This window comes from Engraulis encrasicolus, chromosome 22 (assembly GCF_034702125.1).
Source record: "Engraulis encrasicolus isolate BLACKSEA-1 chromosome 22, IST_EnEncr_1.0, whole genome shotgun sequence".
NCBI lineage: Eukaryota > Metazoa > Chordata > Actinopteri > Clupeiformes > Engraulidae > Engraulis > Engraulis encrasicolus.
In genome coordinates this window covers 14,908,240-14,915,739 of record NC_085878.1, presented here as the reverse complement: position 1 = coordinate 14,915,739, position 7,500 = coordinate 14,908,240, and the positions used below count along the sequence as shown (strand labels likewise).

The 7,500-nt window shown below is 44.6% G+C and overlaps 1 protein-coding gene across 1 annotated transcript in view; it reads right to left on the bottom strand.

Annotated features, from left to right (window-relative positions):
- The window catches only part of acsf3 (acyl-CoA synthetase family member 3), a 77,519-nt gene that overhangs the window by 43,531 nt on the left and 26,488 nt on the right, over positions 1-7,500 (bottom strand). The window lies entirely within an intron of this gene.

Here is a 7,500-nt window from a genome sequence, read left to right as displayed (position 1 = left end):
TGTAGTTGGAGCATGACAGCTCATCATCAATCATGACGCCGAGGTTTTTGGCGACTTTGTTTGGGGTCACGATGGTGGAGCCTATCTTGAGGTTGATGTTGTGACTGAGCGACTCTTTAGCTGGGATCACCAGGAGCTCTGTCTTGGCCAGGTTCAGCTGTAGGTGGTGGTCCTTCATCCATGTTGACAAGTCGGTGAGGCAGGCAGAGATGCGTTCCGAAACCGTGGTGTCCTCTGGACGGAACGACAGGTACATCTGGGTGTCATCAGCATAGCAGTGGTAGGAGAACCCATGTGTTTGAATGACACGTCCCAGGGAGGAGGTGTATATTGCAAACAGAAGGGGTCCCAGCACTGATCCTTGGGGTACGCCTGTGGAGAGGGTGTGAGTGGTAGACAGCTTCCCTTGCCATGACACACTGAAGGTGCGTCCAGAGAGGTAGGAGTTGAACCATGAGTGGACAACGCCTGTGATTCCCATGGCTCTGAGTATCCTCAGGAGGATCTTGTGGTTGACTGTGTCAAAGGCTGCAGACAGGTCTAGTAGTATGAGGACCGAGGATAGTCCTTCCGTTCTTGCAGTCCTAAGACGCATGCACACGCATGCACACAGCACACACACGTACGCACACACGCTCACTTCTCTCTCTCTTTCAAATACAAACACTTATCCACACACATAGGGCAGCAAATCACCATGGTGATGTGGGTGCAGCGCGTGGCGTGCCTCCTCTGGTGCCTTGACTGGCAGGGCTCTGCTGGGTGGCGCTGATGGCTGGGTATGGCTTTTAGGCCGCCGTGCCCAGTGCAGCCCGTACCAGAATGCCAATACAAGCGCCCAAGGTTGTTTGTGTGTGTGTGTGTGTGTGTGTATGTGTGTGTGTGTGTATGTGCGTGTGTGTCGGTGTGTGTGTGTGTGTGTGTGTGTGTGTGTGTGTGTGTGTGTGTGTGTGTGTGTGTGTGTGTGTGTGTGTGTGTGTGTGTCAGAGGCAGCCAACCCTAGAAGGCTAATATAAGTGCCAAAAGGGTGTGTGTGTGTGTGTGTGTGTGTGTGTGTGTGTGTGTGTGTGTGTGTGTGTGTGTGTGTGTGTGTGTGTGTGTGTGTGTGTGTGTGTGTGTGTGTGTGTGTGTCTCAGAACGTCCGTCTTTGTATGCTTGTATAATTATTTACGGGCCATTTTAAAGTGAAAACGGCCTTGGAAGAATGCCACAACAGCATTTTCATGAATCTGGCACAAGTAATAAGCAAGAAAAATACTAAGAAAGACTTAATAAAGAGGGTAGGACAGTATACATTCATCGTTGATTATGTCAGTCAATTTAAGTCACACAGTGTTGGTTTTTGATGTAGTTTGAAAGCGTTATTCTGGCTCTACAAATGACACAAATATGATGGAATACAACAGTACTCAGAGTATGAATTAGGGGTGGGCGGTATGGACGGTATACTATCGTAAAAGGTATTTTTTCCACCAAGGTATGGATTTTGGCCATACCGTTCTACCGTGATATAGCGCATTGCATCCTGCAGATGGCAGTATAGACAACGTTTTGAACATCCACCCGACTGACTGCCTCAAGTTGTAGCAATGTGGTTGTAGAGAAACAGCACAATCACTTCCTTTGAATAAGCTTCAAGTGTAAAATGTATGGTTAGTGTAGTGAACTATTGTTTGAAATGGTATGTGATGGCAGCACATTTCGATTCTGGACTCCACAATTTACTGGGCACGAAATGCAAGCTAACTAGCTAACAGCCCAAGTCATTCATGTATACTGGTGTCTGAAAAAATAAATGTGCTTAATGTGCTAACATTGGTTGCCTTACATTTAACACATTGCGCCAGCCGTAACAGCTGTATGTTACTGTTTCCAGTTGAGATAATATCATTCATGATATCTGACTGGGTGTTAGCAACTAAAATGACTGTTCACTGTTTAAAATGTGGCATTAGCGATTTCGCTAACGTTAGCACGCTAACCGCTAGTGCAGTGAAAGCTGCCATTGCCATTCAAATGCATTAGTTCTGCCATGCATTGCTAACTGCCTCATGTGAAAGTTCGTTTTTCTTAAATTTAACAATGACAGCTTAAACCATTATGCTTGGCATAATCACAGATGCAAGCACACATTTCAAAATTACCATAAACAACTCCAGAAATAGAAAAAAGGTGCAATGAACGACGTAGTAATACAATCCACGTTCAGTTGTATTTACTCTCAATGTGTTCAGTTTGACACCCCTCCCCTTTCCCCCTCTACCGTAGTTTAACCCCTTCGACACTTGGTGAAATTGACAGTGTTCTATTGGGTAGCATTGCATTGCATTGCAAAATGCATTTTACATAGGCTAGTTTTTGCTTGTTTTTAAAAAATGTAATGGCAAGAATTCACACATATATGAAAGGACATTGTGTCATTTCCAAAAATCAAATGCAAAGGTTAAAAAAAATGTGTTTTTTTTGTCATTTTGCAACGCTTCAATTTTAAACAAATGTACAATACCGTGATATATACCGTGATATATACCGTGACTAAAATTATACCGAGGTATACATTTTTGGCCATACCGCCCACCCCTAGTATGAATTATGACATGTAAAATATTTTTTATCGAATATCTAAAAATATATATTTTAAAATGGCCAATGTCTTGTCTACACCTAACCTGCAAAATTTCAACACCTGAAAATATGATGTTTTGTTTTTGAATAATTTCAGAGATAGTGTGACTTACAGGGTGATACAAGTTGTAGTAAAGTACTAATGAAGTCACAATCATGGATCTTAATTAAAACTTTCTTAATCTGTGTCTCCTTTAATATTGATGTCAGAATTATGCCAATGCAGTTCTAGTGCCACTATAAAGGCACTCTTAAGTTTAATTCAAATCTGTGTCAGTCAGGCCCTGTGTGTGTGTGTGTGTGCGTGTGCGTGTGCGTGTGTACGTGTGTGTGCGTGCATGTGTGTATGTGTGTGCTTATATATGCGTGCGTGTGAACGCACATGCATGAGAATGTGCATGTGTGTGTGTACTCATGTGTGTGTGTGTGTGTGTGTGTGTGTGTGTGTGTGTACACGCGCGTGTGTGTGTGTGTGTGTTTACAATAGAGCTTCGGGTGGGTGGTTGCTTTGTGCCAATGTTGTATCTGCGTAGGCAGCGAACAACTCCTGGATCAAACAAAAGAGCTATAGATACGACTACAGTCATTATGTGGCTGTGTATCATAAACGTGTCTGAATGCCGTCTATTGCTATGGGCCCTGAAACAAAGAGAATCCACTCCTAAACACACCATCACAAACAGCTGTATAAAAACACATCTTAATGGCACAGAGGGACAGTGCCACTCAAACGTTGGCTGATTGTGACAATGTGATGAATACATGCAAACACACTTACCACTGCTACACCACCCCCCTTTAAAACATCCCACAATCACACACACACACGCACACGCACACGCACACACACACACACACACACACACACACACACACACACACACACACACACTCCTTCGCACCCCTTCACCCCACACCGCAAGGCCCCTGTCACTCACAGTTACTTCACACACACCCCGAGGAGGGACACACAAGTGTACACACACACACACACACGCACGCACGCACACGCACACGCGCACGCACACACACACACACACACACACACACACACACACACACACACACACACACACACACACACACACACACACGCAACAGTAACGGTGGTGGGGGGTAAATGATAAACAATCAGACTGGCAGACAGAAAAGGGGGGAGAAAGGAAAGGGGAGGGGGGGAGAAAAGGCGAGAGGGTGAGTGGAGGAATAGATGGTGGATGAGCGTGATGGTGGATGGTGGGGGTCACAGTATCCTGAGGGGGAGTGGAGAAGAGTGACAGAGGAGAGAGGAGAGAGGAGCGTGAGGAGGCCTCCAGTCATGCCACTGAGAGAGACAGAGAGAGAGAGGACATGTGTCTTCTGCCATGGAGGGTGAGAGGGAGAACGGATGAGGGTTGGGGGGGAGAGAGAGAGAGAGAGAGAGAGAGAGAGAGAGAGAGAGAGAGAGAGAGAGAGAGAGGGGTGGGGAGAGAGAGAGAGGCAGAAACAGTGGGATAGAAAGAAAGAGAGCGGCAAAGAGAGAAAGAGATAGAGAGAGAAAAAGAGAGAGAAAGAAAGAAAGAAGGGAGGAAAAACACAGAGAGAAATACAGTAGTGAGAAAAGGCAGAGGCAGGCAGGCAAGACAGACAGAACAGTGCAATGGAAATAAACAAGAAACAGAAAGGGCACTAGAGCTGGGAAAAAAACCCACTATCCTCACTGACTTAAAGAGGTTGATGTACAGGAGACAGCACACTTAAAATCTATTTTCCTTCCCTATTTCTGTACTTCTCAAACAATGCAATATACTGAAACAATAACACCATGGCAGAAAAAAATCCCCCATTTCTATTTATTGTTGGATTACCTAGCTTTAAAGTGTGTGCATTAGTGTGTGTGTGTGTGTGTGTGTGTGTGTGTGTGTGTGTGTGTGTGTGTGTGTGTGTGTGTGTGTGTGTGTGTGTGTGTGTGTGTGTGTGTGTGTGTGTGTGTGTGTGTGTGTGTGTGTGTGTGCGTGCGCGCGCACGTTTGTGTATACTTTGTGAGTGTACGTGTGTGGGCTTGCTTTGCGCGAGAGTCTTAGTCTTTCATATGCTCCAAAAAGTTTTGGGGTGGTGAAGAACGGAGGAGAGGAACGAAGTGAGGCAAGCAATATTGATTGGATTTAACCTACTTTTTAAAAACCAGAGAGGCAGATGCAGCAGCAGCAGCAGCAGCAGCAAGACGCCTCTCCACCGCCTGCCTCGGTTGGGAAAGCGCACTAAGAAAAAGTCTACAGTATGTATACAGCAGCTCCACGTTTCTCTTAATCACCACCTCTGAGAATTGGAGCGCAAACCTGTTGTCTTTTTGTTGTTTTTCCCATCCGCTTCCAGCCTGCACTAATAAAAAAAACTAAAGAACTCTGCTCACGTACTTGTGTGTGTGTGTATTTGTCAACAAAGACACTACAGGGCTCGGGCATACTGCAGTTGAAATTAGCAGCAGACACCGTATCTCACGTTAAAATGTTATATATAGAAACAAACAGGCTAATGACAGGAATGCAAACATGCACGGTAGCATTACCTGGAAAAATACACACGCGCAGATACATGCACACACACAAACACACAGGCATGCACACACACCATGCTTTTCTCTATCTCTTGCAGACACACACAAACACAGACAGACAGAGAGACAAACACAGAGAAGCACACAGAAACGAGCGTGCACGCACACCAGGGATGGAAATAAGCACCCCTTCCACCTGCCAATGACGGGTGAATTTGGCCTTTGGCGGGTGAAATATGTCAACCCAAATTTTTCTACAGGCACCCGGGTTAATGTTGAATTATACTCATCATCCAACATCAAAAGTTTAAGCAAATTGGTAATGAAAAGAGTTAGTGGCATCACAATAACTGTATGACCTCAGAAACAAAAGTATTGATCAGAAAATGATCTTACTTGGCATTACAATGTTTGGAACGGTTGAATATGAACTGGTAAAAATGGAACTGCTAAAAATTGTGAGTGACTGGTAGATTTTAGAATCTACCTGCCACAGTGACTGGTGGGGAAAATGTTTAAGTTCCACCCCTGACGCAAACACACACACACACACACACACACACACACACACACACACACACACACACACACACACACACACACACACACACACACACACACACACACACACACACACACACACACACACACACACACACACACTTCCCTTTCCCCCTGTCTTAGTCCCTATGTTGAGTTCAGTGTCAGCAGAGGGGCTTTAGGGGGGACAGTGGTGGTGGCAGTAGCAGCGAAGGGACGCTTTTGGGGCTGTGACACGCGCTGCTCAAATGGCAGTCGGCCGCACGAGTCACTCTACTGCCCCTTGGGAACCTCACTGGCTCAAAAGAAAGGAAGAAATGAAAAAGAAAAGAAAAAAAAAGACACAAACACCCTGCGCCATAACAGCGCTCATGTCAGAGCCCAGGCGACGTTTGGAGCTCAGCACACACCGCGCCATCGCATTGTTATGACAGAAGAGACAAACGTAAATGTCACACTCACGCGCACGCACGTACGCACACAGGCACGCACGCACGCACGCACGCACACACACACACACACACACATCAATGCATTTCACCAAAACACAAGGGGAGAACTCCTCAATTAACGAAACAAATAAAAGTCGAAGTCTGAAAGCTCAGAGTAAAATAAGCAATGAGCTTTGTCAAGACACGAAAGAACAAAGTGTACTTGAGCATAAAATGTATTTTTTTCCCCCAACTCGTTAACATTCATGGGATGTAAATTTCAAAAATCGTTTTGACAATTTCCCAACTGAAAATGGTTGTGTCTGCAATGGTTTAAAAACAGCCACAATACTATAATTACGCTTACACTTACATCAGAATATCAATTAGATGACCTGCATTCTTGTTCAAATGCACAGCAGAAATAAAAAAAATAAACCTGGAAGCTGTATTTATGCAGCAGAGAACTAAAAAGGCAAGTTAATTCTTTTTTGAGAAGCTAAACTTCAAAGGCTGAATTGCTTAGCTAGCCTCCTAAGGGGCGAAGTCTAGTCATTTTTTGATCAATTATTTTCACTTGCTTACATGCTATCCAAGCCATTCAGAGTTCACTAAGCACAAGTCTGCCACTGTGAAGGACGAATCTGGCAAAGTCTGCAGCAATGACACCTCTCCTTCAGAGAGAGGCATAAAAAAACACTCTTGACAATTTTCTGTCATTGTTCAGTCCAAAATTCTGAACCTGCACCAGCTGCTTAACGAAATGTGCACGATGAGTAAAATGTATTATGTTGAAATAACACTCTAGTTGACGTGGGTTTTAAAAATGTGGTGCAGCCAAAATTCCTCTAAGCCACCAATGGCATGACAGACCCATGAGCTACATCTTCATACCGACAATGACATTAACAATACAATACTTTTAGACACGTTAGGACACCATGATATGTGTACTCTACTTTTTCCTAATCAACCAAATCCAAGGTTCATGCCTACATTATGGAACAAATAAAAGAGAGAGCAGATAAAAATATATAATGTCAACAGACAGCAGCATACAAGCAGAAATGTGACCATGAGTACTTCCTCATATAGTGAGGCTGCTGTCTAGATAACTCTCTGGATGAAGTCACTGGATTAGCAATTACTTGTAACTACAAACGTGTGGGGCATTCCTTCTATCGTCCAGGTGTACATCAGCACAGAACCTGATGTACAGAATGCAGCCCAGCCCAGCCCACCCCTCTGGGAGACCTGGAGAGGCACACTCCGATCTACTATTCTACTCTAGTCATGCTATACTCTAGCAATACTCTAGTATTGCTGCAGGTGTGAGTTTGGAAGGCTTTGGAGCTCAGGACACCTACG